The sequence below is a fragment of the Schistocerca nitens genome, chromosome 1, assembly GCF_023898315.1.
Source record: "Schistocerca nitens isolate TAMUIC-IGC-003100 chromosome 1, iqSchNite1.1, whole genome shotgun sequence".
NCBI classification, from domain to species: Eukaryota; Metazoa; Arthropoda; class Insecta; order Orthoptera; family Acrididae; genus Schistocerca; species Schistocerca nitens.
In genome coordinates, this window is record NC_064614.1 from 1,243,019,674 (window position 1) to 1,243,042,317 (window position 22,644).

The window sequence follows — 22,644 nt, forward strand, 5'->3', positions numbered from 1 at the left end:
GTGTCGCCACCGGCGCCAACCTTGTGTGAATGCTCTGAAAAGCTAATCATTTGCATATCACAGCATCTTCTTCCTGTCTGTTAAATTTCGCGTCTGTAGCAAGTCATCTTAGTGGTGGAGCAATTTTAATGGCTAGTAGTGTACAATATTGTAAACATATGTGAAAGAAATAAGCAAACGACTAGAAAGAGCAGCCACACCACTGACACATTGTCCTAAACAGAAATAATATCTATAACAACTCAATGTCGAAGAAAAGAATGCTTGCAAACAATAGACTAAATTACGGCGATGAGACGTAGTACTGTGTTAGCTTTAACTGTGAATTTTGTGCGAGGGGCGTTCAGTAAGTATGGCAACACATTTTTTCTCGGCCAGTTTCGGTTTTAAAAAAATGTAGATTTTGTTGTGGGACCTCATGGAATATTCCTGCTTCAGCCGCAATAGCTTCATGGAGTTACGACCCTGTACGTAGCTTTCAAAATGTTCTGCGTTCTGCGTTCCAAGCAGAGAGCTGTCACTGAGTTTCTTTTGGCGGAAAACCAGAGAATCGCAGATCTTCATAGACGCTTGCAGAATGTCAACGGAGACCTGTCAGTGAATAAAATCGCGGTGAGGTGTTGGGCGAGGAGTCTGTCATCATCGCAACAAGGTCGTGAAAAACTGTCCGATCTCCCGCGTGTCGATCGCCAGCACACAGCTGTGACTCCTGCGACGTTGGGACGTGTGGACACTCTCACTAGAGGCCATCAAAAGATCACAAACAAACACCTTGATGCACAACTGGACGACTCTGTAGTCTGTCCTCACAAAACTTCATTGGACTGTGCTTCCCCATTCATTCTATAGCCCTGATATTGCACCTTCCGACTTCCATCTGTTTGGCACGGTTAAGGATACGCTTCGTAAAAAGCAGTACTTGATGTTGGGATGTTATTGATGCAGAAAGAAGTTGGGTTCAAAAAAATGGTTCGAATGGCTCTGAGCACTATGGGACTCAACTGCTGAGGTCATTAGTCCCCTAGAACTTAGAACTAGTTAAACCTAACTAACCTAAGGACATCACAAACATCCATGCCCGAGGCAGGATTCGAACCTGCGACCGTAGCGGTCTTGCGGTTCCAGACTGCAGCGCCTTTAACCGCACGGCCACTTCGGCCGGCAGTTGGGTCCAGCGTCGACCGTTAGAGTGGTACCATGCCAGTAAACAGGCTGTCCCAGTGACGTGGCGTTAGGTAGTCTATTCGAACGGAAATTGTGTTGAAAAACGGGGTTTTGCAGCCAGGAGAGTTGGGAGTGATATGGCGTACTGAAATCCTGAATGTAAGCAGACTGCTTTCAATCAAAAATGTGTTCCATTATTTACTGACAGACCCGAGTTGTATACAGTCTGTGTTGAAATAATAGGTAACTGATTACAATGTAATAAATAAAGAAATAAATCTCTTCAAAATACGGTTTAATGTTGCTCCAATGACATACCTTTTTATTATGTATTTTGGATATAATTTTTCCTGCTAAATTATAAGCTTTATCATTACGTTGTATTCTCCAGTCATTAGCACAGCTCTCTCTTATAGATCCAAATTACGATGTATCAAAAGATTCTTCCTTTCGTGTTGTCTCATTGTCACTGTAGGCTTGTAGCATGGGAAGCAAGCAGAGGATTTTGTTTGGTGGCCGGTATCTTATCCTACAATACAATCTTCACACATATATATCCTGATGCTGCTTAAGATAGCCCAGGTGTGGTGGTACTAACTCTTCTGAAATAGTCCGCATTAGCCTTACTGCTGCCGGTTGCTGTGGCCGAGCGGTTCTAGGAGCTTCAGTCTGGAACCGTGCCACCGCTACGGTCGCAGGTTCGAATCCTGCCTCGAGCATGGATGAGTGTCATGTCCTTAGGTTAGTTAGGCTTAAGTAGTTCTAAGTTCTAGCGGACTGATGACCTCGGATGTTAAGTCCCATAGTGCTTAGAGCCATTTGAACCATTTTTTAGCCTCACTGTTGATGAAGTATGAGTCCTGCCACATACACTACTCTGGTCGCTAGGTACTGACTGAGCTATATGCTGAGCTAACTACGACTGTGACTCCCACTGGGCTGTGACTGATGACTCGTGGATGACTGACTGATTGACTGGGTCCTCTAGGCCGTGGCTGCAGTCTAAATATTGGCGGCCGAGAGGGCGTTGGCGGTTCGTTTCTTGCAAGTCAGTCTTTGGCCTCAATCGATCTTCTCGTAACCTCTTTGCCACCTCATGTGCTGGTGAAAGCTTACGCCAGCACATTCCTCTCCCACAAGATGCCGCACTGTTGTTGTGTAGTGAGGTCGTGAACAACTGGAAGCAGGGCGCTGGATGTAAAAGTGAGCCAGGAGCCGTAGCTGTGGAGGATGGCAAACGCCTGACTGTACCCCATCATCTGGCTTGTGTGGCAACAGAACCATCCACCAGAAAACTGCTGTCAGGGCATACGTCCAGGCCTGTGGGGGCGTGGTGGGGTGATGATGGCGAGAGCGATGGTGATGACGGATTCAGGTCGGCGAACGGGGATGGTGGGGGCGAGGGCGCATGGTCCATCCGCTCGTCCTGGGGTGCCCTGGTTGCACCAGCAGATGGCTGCGAAGGCCGCACGGTCCTATGAGGCTGTGAATCTGGGGAAGGAAAGCAGCAGAATCATGCGAAAAATGAGATGCGCGAATCTAGTTCTGGTGGCGGCGCTGCAAAGCACAGGGAACTGCAATCAAATACATAGAGAAGCCAATGCATTCCTGGATCATACCTCGTTCCGAGAGCCCACAGTTGCCATAAAGCCAGTAAAAAACAAGATCGCGCGACGCAAAGCGATACTTGCGGACCACTGGCGGTGCTGCGGTGGATGTAGCAAGTGCAGCAGCGTTTGATGGAGGCGGCCATGGAGAAGTTCCGCCGGTGACGGCCCGTCTCGTGGGTGGGAACGATAGGAGACGAGAAAGAGTTGCAGCGTCTGTTCCCATGTGTGTGTGGTGCGAAGCTTGGCCATCTGTTTGAACATGCATACGAAACTTTCTGATTCTCTATTGGACTGGGAGTGAGACGGAGCACATGTGAGATGATGAATGCCGTTCTCTTCAGATAACTGGTCAAAGTCACATAGTGAACTGTGGTCCGTTCTCCGACACAAGTATTTCTGGCAAACCTTCTATGCAAAATAGTGAGGACAACGCTTGAGTGGAGCTACGTGACGTGGTAGAGATCATAGGCACCGCAAATGGGAACTTGCTAAACGAGTCTACCACTATAAGCCAATGAGTGTTCCAAAATCGTCCTCCAAAGCCATAACGATTGTGTCTTAGGCCGAGCTGAGAATGTCTGCGGCGGAGCGGATTGGGTCTCAGCGCATGCGCGACAAATGTGACGTCATCTGTCCAATATGGGCCTGCATGATCTGTCCAGTACAGTGCCACCGCGCTAACTGTTTAATGCGAACACTTCGGGAATAAACACATGCGACTGTCCACTGTCATCTTGAACAAGAATCATACCGTTCTGAACTTAATGGTTATGCCGACGTGCAAAATATCGGCGCTCAACTGCGTTCCGGATACTGTTCAATGAACGAGTCCTAGATGAGCGAATGTAATGCAACAAAATCTTGAGGTCTGGGTCTGCTTCAGTGGCATGTGTTATTTTTCTGTAGTGCAAGGGACAATATTCCAGCAATTCAGAGTCCTACGCATCGATTTGGGAACAAGATGCGGCAGATGCATCAAAATCAGAGTCCGGGCCAATTGGAAGGCGAGATAGAGCATCTGCATTGCCATGCTTTGCCGTGGGTCTGCACACAATTTCATACTGACACTGCGAAAGCAACAAAGCCCACCGTTGCAATTTTTGAACAGTGCATATAGGAACTGGCTTTGACCGATGAAACAAGGACTGCAAAGTCTTCTGGTCTGTCACTAGACAGAACTTTCGACCATACAAGTAGTGATGGAACTATGTCACACCACACACAATTTGAGAATAACAACATTGAGTTTGAATTAACGACTTTGAGTCAAAAGCAATAAGTCTGTCTTGTGCGCGAATTCTGTGCGAAAGCACAGCGCCGATTCCGTAGGAAGTAGCGGCAAATTGCATTACTACCGGCTTGGCAGGGTCAAAATGTACTAAACTTCTGTCATTTCTGAATTTCTGAAAGGCGTCTTGACTGTCTTTAGCGACACAAAAGGTATATTTTTCCGACGCAAGCGGTGCAATGGAGCCACGATCTGAGAGGCATTCGGTATGAACCGAATGTAGTGTGGCATCCGGCCGTAGTGGCCGTGCGGTTCTAGGCGCTTCAGTCTGGAACCGCGAGACCGCTACAGTCGCAGGTTCGAATCCTGCCTCGGGCAAGGATGTGTTTAATGTCCTTAGGTTAGTTAGGTTTAAGTAGTTCTAAGTTCTAGGGGACTGATGACCTCAGATGTTAAATCCCATAGTGCTCAGAGCCATTTTTGTAGTATGTCATCTTGCCTAGTACTGACTGCAGTTCAGACACATTGTGAGGAAAAGGCAGGTCACAGATTGCAAGCAAATGAGTTTCTAGGCGTTGCATACCCTGACTGTTTATCACATGATCTAAGTACTGTAGTTCAGTTTGCAAAAAGTCACACTTTTCCAGACGACACTTGAGTCCTGCTTCTGACAACATCGAAAGAGAGCACTCAGATTGGCAATGTGCTCATCTCGTGTACGTGCTGAGACGATAATATCGTCAAGGTACAAATGGCACTTTTACAGTCAGCTGTTCCAAATAACGTTGAAGAATGACGCGTGCAGAAGCACTCCCGAAGGGCAAACGTAAATAAGTGCGTTTTATCAACAAAGACTTTCTGCGATTCTTCATCCAATGGAATTTGGAAGTGGGCACCACGCAAATCTATCTTAGAAAAGTAACGTCTTGCACCAACCCTGTCCATGAGTTCCTCAGGATGAGGTAACGGATTAAGTATTAACTACCATGGGTTGACTGCAGACTTGAAGTCTACACAAATGCGCAGGTGACCAGAAGGCTAAAACTAGAGGACTTGCCCATTGACTATCTTGAATTGGAGCAATTACGCCACTATCTTGCAAATCCTTCAGTTCACTGGATACTTTGTCTGTTAAAACAATTGGAACGGGGTGGGCCCGAAAAATCTTAAGCTGTGCATTGCCTTTCAATGTAACATGCGCTACGAGGTTATTAGCTTTTCCCATTCCTTCTGAAAATAGTGCAGGAAATTCTTTAAGCAGGCAAGCGACACAGTCTTGGATAACAAACCGATTTGGAAGTAAATTGTCGTGGATGCTAAGGTAAAAGAAATCAAAGCCTTCTAAACCGAATATGTTCTCACTGTTTCCTGATTTCAACACAGTAAAATTCACTGTCCTAGTGTCCCACTGTCCAAACCCTGGAATTTCCCACCGAGCGAGGTGGCGCAGTGGTTAGCACACTGGACTCGCATTCGGGAGGACGACGGTTCAATCCCGTCTCCGGCCATCCTGATTTAGGTTTTCCGTGATTTCCCTAAATCGCTTCAGGCAAATGCCGGGATGGTTCCTTTGAAAGGGCACGGCCGATTTCCTTCCCCATCCTTCCCTCACCCGAGCTTGCGCTCCGTCTCTAATGACCTCGTTGTCGACGGGACGTTAAACACTAATCTCCTCCTCCTCCTCTGGAATTTCCTGTCCATTGTAAGCAGTGAGGTGCTTGATAGATTTAGAAAGGCGTAATGAGCGTAAGTCTCCGCACGTGGCACGATTTAGCAAAGTTACTGTGGCAGCTGTGTCTAACTGGAAGATCACACGACGGCCAGTATTTAGTAATGAGACAAATAGTTTGTTAGAACGCCGTTGCACAGCACAAGGACGAGAAAGAGGCACAACCTTAATCCTACTTTTGTTAGAACCTGTTTTAGGTTTGTAAAATACAACGTCCACTGCATGTTCAGGAACCTGCTTTTTCTAGGTGCGGGCAAAATCGGCGTGTTTGTGCCGTTGCAGACAAACTGGTTGGACATGGCCTTTTTGCCCATACGTGTAACACGTTGCGTTAGTTAATGGTCATTTTTGTGACGGCCTTCGTAGCGACAACACTTCGCTGTAGAAACGGCCTACGAAGTCACCGCCACACTTTTAATAGCGGGCCGACCGGTCCGCTGGAACAGTGAACAGAAAGAGGAAAACCCAAACACTCGGATTAAATGAAAGTCGGTACTTATCTTTATTAACGACGATACAGAACACAGTGGTGAACATGGTCTACAGAAATCTGTCTAGTTCGAGTCGGAGCGGCTTGGTCAGCGTCGGCTGACGACAAACAACAACTCTGCTGCGATGAACACACAACTGACTAGCAGGTACACAATTCGGTGGCGAGTACACAACTGAGCGGCGAATACAGAACTGTTCTAGCGCTCGCGACTCCAGCGCTTAAGAAGCCAGAAGCCAGCGGTGGCGCGCGCAGACTTGCGGCGATTTCCTGTATCGCTGGCGCTGCTTATGCGGACGGCGTCCGGACTTGATGCTGCCAACCTTTTTGGCAGCGGGCTCGGTTGGCATTACTGGCTAGGATATAACAGTCATTACTTTCTTTTACGGCGAGAAAAAACATCTAGGGCAAAACTTCAGTAAATTCACAGGCGTGTTTACATGTCAACGTGGCTGTCTACGCGACTGCGTACGCGCTCGTTGTTGTGACTGCTTTGGGCGATCGCGAGCATGGGGCGACTCGACCCGACAAATCGGGGCCTGGTCAAACTTATGGGCCGCTATGGCACCCGAATCATATCGCTCTAAGATTTGCAACACTTGAGGAAGTGATGGAGCAGAGTCCTTTAGGATCTGTTCCCGTATTCTACTATCAGGGGCGTTGAAAGTTATTGCATCTCTAATCATGAAGTCACTGTAAAAGTTGCCACAACTGCACTTAAATTTACGCCGGCCGTTGTGGTCGAGCGGTTCTAGGCGCTTCAGTTCGGAACGACGTAACTGCTACGGGCGCAGCTTCGAGTCCTGCCTCGGGCTTGGATATGTGTGATGTCCTTACGTTAGTTAGGTTTAAGTAGTTGGAACTGATGACCTCATGTGTTAAGTACCATGGTGCTTAGAGCCATTTGAACCATTTTGCACTGAATTATACTCGTCGCCAATTTTTTGTGTCGTCTCGTTGTCACTGTAGGCTTGTGCCATGGGAAGCAAGGAGAGGATGTTGTTTGGTCGCCGGTATCCTCTCCCATAACACAAACTGCACACATATGTTAACAGGGTTCATTATGAACAGAAAGTGGATGCTGCTTAGCTTAAGATAGTCCACGTGTCATGCTACAAGCTCTTCCGAAATAGTCTGTATTAGCCTCAGTGCTGATCACTGCTACTACGTACACTACTCTGGTCGCTAGGTACTGACTGACTCTGAGCTGGAGGCTGAGCTATGACTGGGACTCACACTAGGCTGCGACTCCCACTGGACTGCGACTGATGACTAGTTGACTCACTTTACGACTGAGTTGGATTGACTGGGCGCTCAGGTCTGCAGCGGCGATTCAATACTGATGGCCGAGAGGGCGTTGGCGGCATCGATCTCTTCGTAACCTCTTTGCCACCTGGTGTGCTAGCGACAGTTTACGCCAGCACACTCCCCAATTCACAAGTGTATATCTTCTACACCAACGAACATGGAAATTTGGGGTGTATTTCAGCTTACACACGGAAACTAAAAGTTTACCTTGGCATCAGTTGTATGTTACAAGTTCATAGAGTCGCTGGTAGGATCCCGCGTTCATTACGCAATGTGTGGCGAATTGGTGGTTACACAGAACGGGAGGCTATTTCAGGAGCTACAATTCAGTTACAACTGTGTGGCTTCATTTTCCTGGAGAGTATAGCCTATTTTTTGTGGGTGGGCTCTGGAGAAAGGCTCCATTTATGTGCCTCCTCTTTCAGAAACTTTGGGTGGACTGCTACGCAACACAGTAAAAGCTGTGATTGCAGTAACTCTGGACGTGGTTGCAAAAATATGGGACGAGTTTGAATAGGTTTATCGTCTTGATGTTTCTTGTAGATCCAATGGAGGGTATATCGAACATTTCTGAAAGTTAAATCAATTCTTTAATACTAAGACTGTTAAACGTACCCCAAAATTCTTTGTGCCTGCATGCAAAAGATATACCGTTGTAAAATTCCGTAACACTTTCGTTGTGTATTTACCCCTTACATATCTGATGATGGCTCCAAAGCTGAAATAGGTAATGTTTTTGAATGAATGTGTGACCGAGACTGAATTTTTGTGCTTATTTACATATTCGCCACGAGTCTCTTTAGATAACAGATGTTCGAGGTAACTTACATAACACATGTCAGTCAAGTATCTGTCAGAAAATGTAAGTCGACATGTAGCGCATATCAGTCAAGTATCTGTCAGAAAATGGTATCCAGAATGAGATTTTCACTCTGCAGCGGAGTGTGCGCTGATATGAAACTTCCTGGGAGATTAAAACTGTGTGCCCGACCGAGACTCGAACTCGGGACCTTTGCCTTTCGCGAGCAAGTGCTCTACCAACTGAGCTACCGAAGCACGACTCACGCCCAGTACTCGCAGCTTTACTTCTGCCAGTACCTCGTCTCCTACCTTCCAAACTTTACAGAAGCTCTCCTGCGAAACTTGCAGAACTAGCACTCCTGAAAGAAAGGATATTGCGGAGACATGGCTTAGCCACAGCCTGGGGGATGATTCGGGCACACAGTTTTAATCTATCAGGAAGTTTCATATCAGCGCACACTCCGCTGCAGAGTGAAAATCTCATTCTGGAAACATCCCCCAGGCTGTGGCTAAGCCATGTCTCCGCAATATCCTTTCTTTCAGGAGTGCTAGTTCTGCAAGTTTCGCAGGAAAGCTTCTGTAAAGTTTGGAAGGTAGGAGACGAGGTACTGGCAGAAGTAAAGCTGTGAGTACTGAGCGTGAGTCGTGCTTCGGTAGCTCAGTTGGTAGAGCACTTGCCCGCGAAAGGCAAAGGTCCCGAGTTCGAGTCTCGGTCGGGCACACAGTTTTAATCTGCCAGGAAGTTTCATATCAGCGCACACTCCGCTGCAGAGTGAAAATCTCATTCTGGAAACATCCCCCAGGCTGTGGCTAAGCCATGTCTCCGCAATATCCTTTCTTTCAGGAGTGCTAGTTCTGCAAGTTTCGCAGGAGAGCTTCTGTAAAGTTTGGAAGGTAGGAGACGAGGTACTGGCAGAAGTAAAGCTGTGAGTACTGGGCGTGAGTCGTGCTTCGGTAGCTCAGATGGTAGAGCACTTGCCCGCAAACGGCAAAGGTCCCGAATTCCAGTCTTCGAGTCTCGGTCGGGCACACAGTTTTAATCTGCCAGGAAGTTTCAGAAAATGGTATGTCGACATTTAGCGTTCCATTGCTGTGTCGATGTTGTAATGAAGATAGCGATCTTGTTTTTTTCCATTACCATACCAGGATGCCATAATAGCAATAGATCACACAACACGTATCAGAGACCTGAAAGAAAACGTCATATGTAGATGCACACAAACCAACGTCGCAAAAATGTGAAATAATTTTCCATGCCTCTTTTTATCCAGCTGAAGTATTCTACTGCAACATTCTGTCTGTGGATGACCCAAGTAATTCGAAGCAATTCAGTGGACAAATGTGGCAAACGCAACAGTTTTTGGGTAAGTTGGATATCATCCGCGATTTACCTTGCTTTTTATTACTGGCAGAAGGAACGTATAGTAAATTAGTAAACATTTCATTGCAGCATCTCCACATAGCGAATTTCGTGCGCATTACGCTGTTCCATTGAGAGATTCATGTGTTTGACAACATCACTTTGTGAAGTGGCCGAAACTGAAAAACGACTGTCAATATTCACAAACTTGATACTCGGGGTGGCTATTCTCAAGAAATTTTCCTTTACTAGAGTTGTTACCATCAGTGGTTACTCCAAGAAATATTTTCATGATTAAATTAGTCTCAATCTTTACTTGTTGTATCTCCTTCAAATGTATTTGGTACAATTCTATTCCACTTGCAGCGTTCAACAATATGACTCCAATCAACGCGAAGAGAATATTCTTAAGCAAAGTGAAACAAACCTGGTGGAGGGGGGGGGGGGGGTTTATGCCACGTTGTAAGAAGACTGATAATTATTTAGTAATTTTTACTTGATTGACTGATTAACTTTAAGTTAATAGCTGCATTTCTTAAAAATTTACCCTGCCAGTACTCAGTGGAGAAATACAATTGTCACGAGAATAATTTTCTCTCTTACGTTACAGAATATGGTCCTTATAGTGATTCATTTCTTTTAGACTTCAGTTCATAGCGTGAACATATTTTCTTAATATTTTGATTTTTTTTTTTCAGCACATTCCATGTTAAGCTACTCTGACTAAATCAGTCTTGAAATACATCATTATGTTTGTGATTGAAGGCTTCATGGCAAAAGAAAACGCTGCTAGTGGAAAATGCTACTTTCTTCGAAAGTCTATTACGTTCACAAAACAGAACCGGTGTGTCTGTTGCATTTGATAAATGTTGATAGAGTACAACTTTGGATGAAAAATTTCTGTGAGTGAAAGACAGGTTTGGGTTTCATGTAATGAAATTGTTAGTAACTTCTGACGCAATAAAAAGAAACCACATTATGCTTGCGTTGTAGCTAAGACTCTGGAAAAGTTCCAGAAGTTGGGAAGCTTGAAGAGCCTCAAAATTCACTTCTTGATGATTCAACCAGATTTTTTTCCCTAGAAATTTACGTGTTGTCGGTGAGGGGCAAGAAATTTTGGAAATTTGTGGTAAGTCCCTATGGGACCAACCTGCTGAGGTCATCACTCCTAGGCTTTCACACTACTTAATCTAACTTAAACTAACTTACGCTAAGCACAACACACACACCCATGCCCGACGAAGGACTCGAATCTCCGACGGGTGCAGCCGTGCGGACCGTGGCAAGACGCCCAAGACCGCGCGGCTACCGCATGCGGTGAGGGACACAATGGGCGCTTCCATCAAGACGAGAGACTGGTGGCAAGACGGTATCAGAGCCGCTGAAAAACCAATGTGGTCGGAGACTGGCATTTGTCACTTCACTGGGATGTGAAAGAGAAAATTCATTAGAGAAAAACCTATATTAGGTACATTAAGTAAGAGAGAGAGAGAATGGAGATATATACAGGGTGTTTCAAAAATGACCGGTATATTTGAAACGGCAATACAAACTAAACGAGCAGCGATAGAAATACACCGTTTGTTGCAATATGCTTGGGACAACAGTACATTTTCAGGCAGACAAACTTTCGAAATTACAGTAGTTACAATTTTCAACAACAGATGGCGCTGCGGTCTGGGAAACTCTATAGTACGATATTTTCCACATATCCACCATGCGTAGCAATAATATGGCGTAGTCTCTGAATGAAATTACCCGAAACCTTTGACAACGTGTCTGGCGGAATGGCTTCACATGCAGATGAGATGTACTGCTTCAGCTGTTCAATTGTTTCTGGATTCTGGCGGTACACCTGGTCTTTCAAGTGTCCCCACAGAAAGAAGTCACAGGGGTTCATGTCTGGCGAATAGGGAGGCCAATCCACGCCGCCTCCTGTATGTTTCGGATAGCCCAAAGCAATCACACGATCATCGAAATATTCATTCAGGAAATTAAAGACGTCGGCCGTGCGATGTGGCCGGGCACCATCTTGCATAAACCACGAGGTGTTCGCAGTGTCGTCTAAGGCAGTTTGTACCGCCACAAATTCACGAAGAATGTCCAGATAGCGTGATGCAGTAATCGTTTCGGATCTGAAAAATGGGCCAATGATTCCTTTGGAAGAAATGGCGGCCCAGACCAGTACTTTTTGAGGATGCAGGGACGATGGGACTGCAACATGGGGCTTTTCGGTTCCCCATATGCGCCAGTTCTGTTTATTGACGAAGCCATCCAGGTAAAAATAAGCTTCGTCAGTAAACCAAATGCTGCCCACATGCATATCGCCGTCATCAATCCTGTGCACTATATCGTTAGCGAATGTCTCTCGTGCAGCAATGGTAGCGGCGCTGAGGGGTTGCCGCGTTTGAATTTTGTATGGATAGAGGTGTAAACTCTGGCGCATGAGACGATACGTGGACGTTGGCGTCATTTGGACCGCAGTTGCAACACGGCGAACGGAAACCCGAGGCCGCTGTTGGATCACCTGCTGCACTAGTTGCGCGTTGCCCTCTGTGGTTGCCGTACGCGGTCGCCCTACCTTTCCAGCACGTTCATCCGTCACGTTCCCAGTCCGTTGAAATTTTTCAAACAGATCCTTTATTGTATCGCTTTTCGGTCCTTTGGTTACATTAAACCTCCGTTGAAAACGTCGTCTTGTTGCAACAACACTGTGTTCTAGGCGGTGGAATTCCAACACCAGAAAAATCCTCTGTTCTAAGGAATAAACCATGTTGTCTACAGCACACTTGCACGTTGTGAACAGCACACGCTTACAGCAGAAAGACGACGTACAGAATGGCGCACCCACAGACTGCGTTGTCTTCTGTATCGTTCACATCACTTGCAGCGCCATCTGTTGTTGAAAATTGTAACTACTGTAATTTCGAAAGTTTGTCCGCCTGAAAATGTACTGTTGTCCCAAGCATATTGCAACGAACGGTGTATTTCTATCGCTGCTCGTTTAGTTTTTATTGCCGTTTCAAATATACCGGTCATTTTTGAAACACCCTGTACCAATGAGGACTATTAATTGCTACAATTCGTAATGTAGAGGTGTTTTTATCTTTATACTTCAACAAAGTTTTATTCGCAACGATAAATCAAATTACTGCTCATGCTGATTAGCCGATTTTCTTGTTTATGACAAAGTCATATTGTGACAAATGTGTACGTGGTAGAAAAAGATACCCCAGGTCTGATATGGATTCTGTTACGACTAGACGAAACTACACTCGTCTGGCCATGACTGTGGCTGCTTCCATTGGTCTGGGGGATAGCTCATCTGAAATAAAGAATATGAAATATCAATTCACTTCACGTGAATGATAAAATGATTTACTCAACTTGATCCTGTCCATTGCTACAGGAGTTGTTTCATAATCTACAACTGTCATTGAGTATTGAAGTATCACTTGTTGTACTAATTAACAGACTCTTCTCATGTAGTGCAATGTTCAGCATTTGCAAAAGTACGTTTCAAAATGAGTCTTGCATAACTCACCAGTCCTACTCAGACAGCGACTGCTTCAGCTGAGGTCACGCACTGGTGACAGAGCGCTTCCGTGCTCAGCTCTATATTGACGTCTGTGTGAGTGCGCCGCTGTTCTGAGAGAGAGGACACGTCTTATTTAGCCTTCCTCATTCGTCATTGTGGACTGCATCGTGACATCACTAATGTCTGTGTTATCAATGTGTGTTGCCGGCTTTGACATGGCGCCACGATCATTTGATAAAAGAACAAATTCAGTGCCAAAGCAAACCATGGGATTAACTAATTAGCCAGAAAAGGTACCAAAAATATTTTGTCATCACCTTGTAATATTCATGTGACAGTAATGCGCAACATTTATACCAGTGGAAGCCAAACTACTGCCCGCGATCGCATGTGGAAAGAATTAAATATTCACGCAGCCTGCAGTTCTCAATTATATTTTATAATGATACGCATCCTTCAACTGACAGCAAAATCGGAACGTCAACTAACGTCAAGAACTTCTTAATACTGTAGTTTTCATGCTCAGTAACAAACAAAAATACTTAGAGGGACAGTAATATTTCAAAATCTGCATAATTTTAATTGATGCTGGTTCATTTGGCCATGACCTGGGTGACGTTGGCCGCGTACCTCAGGATACAGAAGTAAGTATCACAGCTCCTGCGGGGTTGGAGTACAAGCGAGAATGTTTCTTTGTTTCTGTTTACTGTCATTTCACGGTCTAGTGCTACTCCCGCGTCCAGCCATCCTGATTTAGGTTTCCCGTAATTTCCCTAAATTGCTCCAGGCAAATGCCGGGATGGTTCCTTTGAAAGGGCACGGCCGACTTCCTTCCCCATCCTTCCCTAATCCAATAAGACCGATGACCTCTCTGTCTGGTCTCCTACCCCAAACAATCCAACCCTCTAGTGCTATCGTACCAAGCAACTGCAGAAACTGGTAGACCTGCCTGATATCGTGTAGGGCCCCTGCGAGCACACACAAGTGCCGTAACACAGCGTGGCATGGACTAATGCCTGAAGCAGTGCTGGAGGGAAGTGACACCATGAATCCTGCAGGGCTGTTCATAAATCCGCAAGAGTACGAGGGGGTGAAGATCTCTTCCGGATGTTGCAAGACATCCCAGATATGCTCAATAATGTTCATTTCTGTAAAGTTTGATAGCCAGCGGATATGTTTAAACTCAGGAGAGTGTTCCTGGAGCGACTCTGTAGCAATTATGGACGTGTGGGGTGTCTCATTGTCCTGCTGGAATTGAACAAGTCATTCGGAATGCACAATGGGCATGAATGGATGCAGATGAGCAGACAGGATACTTACGTGCATGTCATCTGCCAGAGTCGTGTCTAGACGTATCAGGGGTCCCATATCACTCCAACTGCACACACCCCACACCATTACAGAGCCTCTATGAACTTGAACAGTCCCCTGCTGACATGCACTGTCCATGGATTCATGAGGTTGTCTCTGTACCCGTACACGTTGATCCGCTTGATACAATTTGAAACGAGACTCGTCCGATCAGGCAACCTGTTTCCAGTCATCAACAGTCCATTGTCGGTGTTGACGGGCCGAGGCGAGGCGTAAAGCTTTGCGTCGTGCAGTCATCAAGGGTACAAGAGTGAGCCTTCGGCTCCAGAAGCCCATATCGATAATGTTTCGTTGAATGGTTCGCACGCAGACGCTTGCTGATGGCCCAGCATTGAAATCAGCAGCAGTTTGCGGAAGGGTCATACTTCTGTCATGTTGAACGGTTCTCTTCAGTCGCCGTTGGTCGCGTTCTTGCAGGATCTTTTTCTGGATGCAGCAATGTCGGAGATTTGATGTTTTACCGGATTCCTGATATTCATGGTACACTCGTGAAATGATCGTACAGGAGAATCCCCAATTCATCGCTATCTTTTAGATGCTATATCCCATCGCTCGTGCGCCGACTTTAACACCACGTTCAATCTCACTTAAATCTTGATAACATGCCACTGTAGCAGCAGTAACCGATCTAATAACTGCCCCATACACTTGTTGTTTTATATGGGCGTTCCGACCGCAGCACCGTATTCTGCCAGTTTACATATCGCTATATTTGAATACTCATGCTATACAGTTTCTTTGGCACTTCAGTGTATAAGGCTGTTGTAATAAATTGCAAAAAGTGGAAGAAAACTGACGTTCAAAGCGTTTCGCAAACATTTCGATCGGCCTTATACTGCGTAAGGCATTTAAACATAATACAATTACCGTTATTAATCAATTAATCGTCCGATCACACAGACAACACAACAACACTTCGTCAGCGTCACGAGTTTGGCGTCTCTCAAATTGGCAGCAATATGAAACAAGAGAAGAGTCGCCACGAACTGTTCCAAATGGTGCTGATTTTTAACCATCAGTAGTAAGCGGTGGCAGGCAACTTACCGCACCCTTACTGTAGCTAGTCCAGTGCGGGCCCATAAGATACGAATTTATGTAGGTTATTAATTAATAACACGATTGGCTCACTTGTGGCCCAATGTGCTGGCTCACAATGTCAGTATTGGCTCTTGAACAAAAAAATTGGACGACCACTTTAATATTACAAGAGTAATTTCGTAAATAATGTACACCACTTTTGTTTATTTATATTTTGTATTTGTCTTACAGACTCGCTTTACAATCCTCCTGTAATCTACTGTCTTCGCGATTACCATTTGCCAGCGAATAGGAAGCTTCAGTATGCCATCCGAGGTAATTGGCCCTGGTAATTTGCCTAATGGGTCAGATAACGGCAGTGGAAAGTTGTTCCAGAGAAGGAACACGACGTCCACGCATTGGTTATTTTGACAGCGGTGTATGTCTGCTGGATTCCAGTCGGGAATGTAGGGAGCATGAGGTTCTGTTCCTTAACGTACCTTCTCAGCTCTTCGGTCACATTTCTGATGCTCTGTTCAAAAATGCTTCAAATGGCTCTGAGCACTATGGGACTCAACATCTGAGGGCATCAGTGCCCTAGAACGTAGAACTACTTAAACCTAACTAACCTAATGACATCACACACATCTATGCCCGAGGCAGGATTCGAACCTGCGACCGTAGCGGTCGCGCGGTTCCAGACTGAAGCGCCTAGAACCGCTCGGCCACCACGGCCGGCTCTGATGCTCTGTAATTGGAGTAATCTTGTCTTCGTGGTTTCCACGGCAACGATATGTAGGCGTCTGTAACACATTCCTAGATACTTCAAATAATACTGGTTCCTGTTACTTTGAAAGCAGGATGTTCAACTTCTGTCTTCAGGTGTCCGAATGTAGGCTCTTCAACATTACTTTGACGCTCTCCCATGATTCAGACAAACAGGAAACCTTTCGTGTTGCTCTTTCTTGTATACATTCAAATATCTTCTCTTAGTCCTATTTGGTATGAGATCCACACACTTGAGCAATATTCTGCGATGGGTCGCATGACTCTGTTGTAAGCAGACTGTTTGCAATTTCTCACTATCCTGCTAATGGACGGAACTCTGCCACATGCTTGGACTGAGCGTATGTTATCACTCCATTTTATATCCTCTCAAATTACGATACCTATAAATTTGTACGAGGGGACAGATAGTAGTTGTGACTCGTTAATACTATTGTCACAGGGCACTACACACATATTGCATTTTTTTAAGTGCACCATCTTCTGAACATTTAAATTAGTTTGTCAATCTTTGTATTTCTTTGAAATCTTATCAGTACCTGAGTTAGTAGTACTTCATTATTGATGGTTCAATAGTTGTTTGTCACTATTACAAATAACTGGTTTCGGCAATGAAACAGACACAGTGATCACAAACGAAATAATTATCATGTATCTGCATAACATTCTTCAAATATTATTTATAAAACGAAGTCAGTTACAGGTAATGTGTCAGATCATGATAATTTGTATCGAGATAAATGCTTAAGACCAACTGCATGAAAATAGTAGTATGCAGGAAAACATCCAATTCTCATGTGATAGATTGAAGGGGCAATACATATAGCAAGAAATAAGTGCCGCACGGCTTACTGTCGCAAAAACAGTCAAAAGCAGTAGAATCCAATGCAAAGACGTTTGCAATGGACAGCTCACGAAGTTTATGTCTGGTGCTAAAGAGAAGGTCAAAATTGTTAATGACCTCAAAACATGTGATAACTAATCTATCATCCTACCAAGAAAAAGTAGTGCATCTAAACTAATTACAGATATGAACACAATGTAACATAAAAGGGAGAAGGAGTATATGACTTAATCAAAACCTACCAAACGATTGTATACATCTTGTGACTGCATTATGTCGTTACATATTGCAAAATAAATATTATATAATACAAGGAGAACTGAAGCACAATATTTATTAATGTTTGTGATATTAGCACATGTAGAAAATGAAAGAACACATCAAATTTTCTGAAGGTTAACAAATCACTGAACAGCTCTCGCGAAGTTTTAGATTTATTAACAATTTTAAAACAGTATATTCGCAATAGCTCTTTAACTACATCAGTTTAAACCTTCCTGCTTTATTATACATTATATTAAAGATATTCATCATCATAAACCAACAATTTATTTTACAAAATCCTGACATTAAGATATAGTTCTCACAGTCGGAACTTCCAATAAAAGTAGAAAAAAGATAGTCGTTCTATCCTTACGCTAGTTGACAGATTCCTGTGTCACATCTAACTACAGATATGTGGTGATTTCTGTGATCGTTTAACTTAAAGTATCATAACCTATTCCAAAGCATGTAGACGCTGTAACACAAGCAAGGAGACTAAACATATAACTTTGTCAAAAAACTAAAAACTACTTGTGTACACATTATGGATTAATTATACCATTTCATATTGTAAAATACATGGCACTGAATGAAGAGTCTACTGAAACGCAATAACTGTTACTGTGTGTCACACTAGTACATGAAGAAAATGAATAAATATAGAGCGTTTTTATGAAAGATAATAGATCTCTGAAAAACTATACTATGTCTTACACTACCGAAACATTTTCAAACAATGTATCTGCAGTATCTTAAGTCCATCATAATATACCATCGTATTTTATCTTCACTGTGTGTAACATGTTCATCACCGGCTTAAACTACGTAGCAGTAGATTTGAAGTGAACTGAAATTTAAGTATGTACAAATAATGTAATGACAGTCAAAACGTTTTGTGAATGTAGAAACGACATCATCATTGCATCATTATGTCAGTTAAAAGATTAGTGTATCAAAGTTACAGCAGTCTTCAAAATCTGCAAACCTGTTACATAGACAATATCGATATATTATACTAATCCTCACTCCAGTCACAAATTTCTTTTGATACTCTTGTGATTGTACTTTAATTAATGAGCTTAGACGTGATGGTGAGTCAAATGCATGTAAGAAAGTCAATAAATAATTCACATCACTTTTTTCCTCTACTCATTTGATCAATGGCGTTCAGGAAGAAATATGAGAAACTATGTCAACTAATATCTGTTTGTTACAAGGTTTAATTACACGACCACCTCTTCTCCCGATCAAATGCAGGTGTAGGTATGCAGGCCCAATATGGTAGAGAATTTAACCGCGAAAGAAAAAGGCCCCGAGTTCGAGTCTCGGTCCGACACACAGTTTTAATATGCGAGGAAGTTTCATATCAGCGCACACTCCGCTTCAGAGTGAAAATTCCATTCTAGACTAGTAATTGCTCAGAACAGAAGGCATAATAAAGTAATTGCTGGAGCATGTAGTTCAAAATGGATCAAATGGCTCTGAGCACTATGGGACTTAACTTCTGAGGTCATAAACCTAACTAACGTAAGGACATCACACACATCTATGCCCGAGGCAGGATTCGAACCTGCGACCGTGGCGGTTCCTTCTACGATTTATTTGTTTCTAAATAATCCTTTGATATTCTTGAAGGTACTAAGAAACGCCAAAGACAGACGCGAAGATGTGAGTTTAATCCTACTGTATATGAGCAAGGTGTTAATAGTAAGGAAATAAGCACTATCGTTTAAAAAAGCTGCGTTTCTTATTTCAGTAACACACCATTGTGTTATAGTGATTACTTGAAAAGCAGTAAATGCTACCTCCTCTGTGGGACAGAGGTACTGTCCTAACGAAACTTACTTTCAAAACTCTGACACGACTCTGTTCCAAACCCATTACTACTGCCCACTTATTTCAGTGATTTGTCGTCTGTCACAATGTCCCTTGAATAACATCTCACATATCTTCACCAGAAACTCCGATAAAGAAATAACGTTTGTTTCCAGGTTTTACATGATATATTGCACATAGGCATCATCGTCGACACATAATCTGTTGCAAATGATTGTAATATCCCACCCAAAGCAGGTCAGTGAGTCAGAAATGCGCACATTCGTAATAAGCACCAGTGTGGTACTGGGTCAAATGCTTTCTGGAAGTAAAGAAATACTGTTGCTTCTCAGCTGCTTGGATCCATGGCTTTCAGGCTGTAATGTGTTAAAAACTCGAGCTCAGTTTCCCATGACCAATGATTCTGGAACTGGAGTATTGGCGATACCTCGTGCCAGGTGGAGGATACGGTGGTTCGTTGGTTGATTCGGGTGAGGGGAAGGATGGGGAAGAAAGTAGACCGGGCCCTTTCAAAGCAACCATCCTGGTATGGGCCTGAAGAGATTGAGGGAAATCACGGGAAACCTAAATCAGGATGGCCGGACGCGGGTTTGAACCGTAGTCCTTCCGAATGCGAGTCCAGTGTGCTAACCACTGCGCCACCTCGCTCGGTAGGATATGACGAAATCTGCTGCCGTAGACGAGCAGCGCGCAATACCTACAGAACAAATCGTCGACGTGTGCTGACGCTGACTGGTGATAGAGGCAGCCAGTATCTGGCGATAGGCCGGCTATCTGTCGCTGCCATACTGGGGGCGATGGCCGGGCGTTAGCGAATGCCAGCAGTGGAACGGCACTGTGTACACGTCTGCGCTGCTGCCGCAGCCGTGCACACCTCCCAGTTGGCCACCAGCTGGGATTAAGAGCTGAGTGGCGAATCATCACGGGTATCAGTTATGGCACTGCAGCAAGTACACGATACTATTATTTGTATCTTCTTACTGTCTGATGTCCCTCTCCGTGTTTCTGTTTTCCACTTTCAGTTTCGAAGAATACTCGGTGCCTGGAAAATAAACAAACATCCTCGTATTTAGTCATCTACTACAAAAATACCAACAATTAATTTTACCGCCGGCCGCGGTGGTCTAGCGGTTCTGGCGCTGCAGTCCGGAACCGCGGGACTGCTACGGTCGCAGGTTCGAATCCTGCCTCGGGCATGGGTGTGTGTGATGTCCTTAGGTTAGTTAGGTTTAAGTAATTCTAAGTTCTAGGGGACTTATGACCTAAGATGTTGAGTCCCATAGTGCTCAGAGCCATTTTTTGAATTAATTTTACCCCAACGCACGATGGAATACAGATAAAATAATACATGCATCAGGTTAAGGAACAGAAGATTGCTCCTATTGTCCCGTTCTTGGTTATTATGCTTCCACCTCGCGGTGTGAGTTGGAGAATACCTGTGGTACCACTGTAGTTTCCGCCCCTCCCTGTTCAGTTTGCGAGGTCTGCTAGGTAACAACTATTGTCGATAATTTTATTGTATTGGCTAAAAACAGTCTTGGTTGCAATTTTAGTTTATCTTTAATTTTTCAACTAAGCGTTTCACCTTATTTAGGCATCTTCAGGTAGATCTTAATTTGGTGTTTCTTAGAAGGATCCTTTAAACAGTGTAGCCAAAGGGCATCGTCGAAGGCGATATTGGCTGATGTATTCGACGATGCCCTTTGGCTACACTGTTTAAAGGATCCTTCTAAGAAATACCAAATTAAGATCAACCTGAAGATTCCTAAATAAGGTGAAACGCTTAGTTGAAAAATAAAAAAAAAACTAAAATCACAACCAAGACTGTTTTTAACCAATACTGTTGAGCACTGGTTTGCTGTATGCCACAGATGGATTGGAAGAATTTCGATAATTTTATAATTTCTCTCATTTTGTTGTCGTGGTCATTTCGCGAGACGTATGCGGGAGAAAATAATATGTCGCCCGACGTTTCCCGAAACATGCTCTCTCAAAGTATCGACACTAAACCTCTCCGTGACACACAACGTCTCTTTCCTGGTGTTTGCCACTGTTGTGAGCATCTCCATAAATCTCTCACGTTTACTAAACGATTTCGTGACGAAACGCACCGACCTTCTTTCGATAAGTTCCATCACTTCCAGATATAAGACAAAAAAGGCGTATCACGAAGGAGTTATGCAAATTGGTCACAAACTGATATTTGCACAGCTATTGATGGAAAATGCAGAACTATAAACTCTGGCGGCTGATGGATGAATGTCCGACGCTGCAGTGCAATTTCACCGTGCAGCTGGCAAGTATTGGAAACAGAGGACATGTCGACACAACGGCATAAAGTCTTTGCGACTGTCGTTCAGTGTGCTCAGTTGGACGGTAACTGCGTCTCGCAGTAAACAGTACATGCAGATGTCAGTATATGACAGAGAACCTATTCTTGGGTTGAAAGAGGCCGGCTGGAGTACGCGGTGAATCACTCGACACTTGAATAGTAGCAATACCACTATTCGACGGTGGTGGTAGGAATGGGTGAACTACGGCCAGACACATCGTCGAGAAGGAAGCGTCCAACTAAAGAGATGACAGAACGTGAGGACCGAGCGATTGTCAGAAAGTCATTCAGAGCCACGGATTCATCATTGTCGTCGATTCGGTGTGAAACTGGTGCCTCAGTGACCACAAGAACCAGTAACAGGCGGGTCACAGAAAGGAGGCTGAGCTATTGCCTCTTGCGCTGAGGTGTGAGGTAATCCACATGACTGCTAAAAGGAATTCGTTAAACTTCGGTTACACATAAGTCAGTCAAATCCAAAGGCCGGGAATTGAAATAAGTACCTAGGTATTACAATTACAAACTACTTAAATTACAAAGAACACACACAAAATGTGGGGAAGACGAAATAAAGACTGCGTTTTACCGGCAGTACACTTAGAGATGCAACAGAAATATTAAAGAGACTCCATACACTACCACTGTCTACAAAGGATGGGACCCCTCCACCCCATACCAACGTGGTGACCAAACCAAAAGTTCTACTGTCACCTCCGTATAACAGGTTAGTTTTGAAATCGGGAGTCACAGGATGCGGGCTGTGATGTCTATGCGTCTGGGTAGCATTACTGATTGACATGGTCCATCAGGAGACAGAAAGTCGACGACAGCGATCGAAGGGTTGCGGTTTGTAAGGACAGAGGGGGGAAAAAGTGCCAAGGCAAGCGCCAAGGGAAAAAAACCTCTGAGACAGTAGGACGGGTAGTAAGGGCAGCAGCGGTTTGCTAGTTGTCACAGTGCATTCAA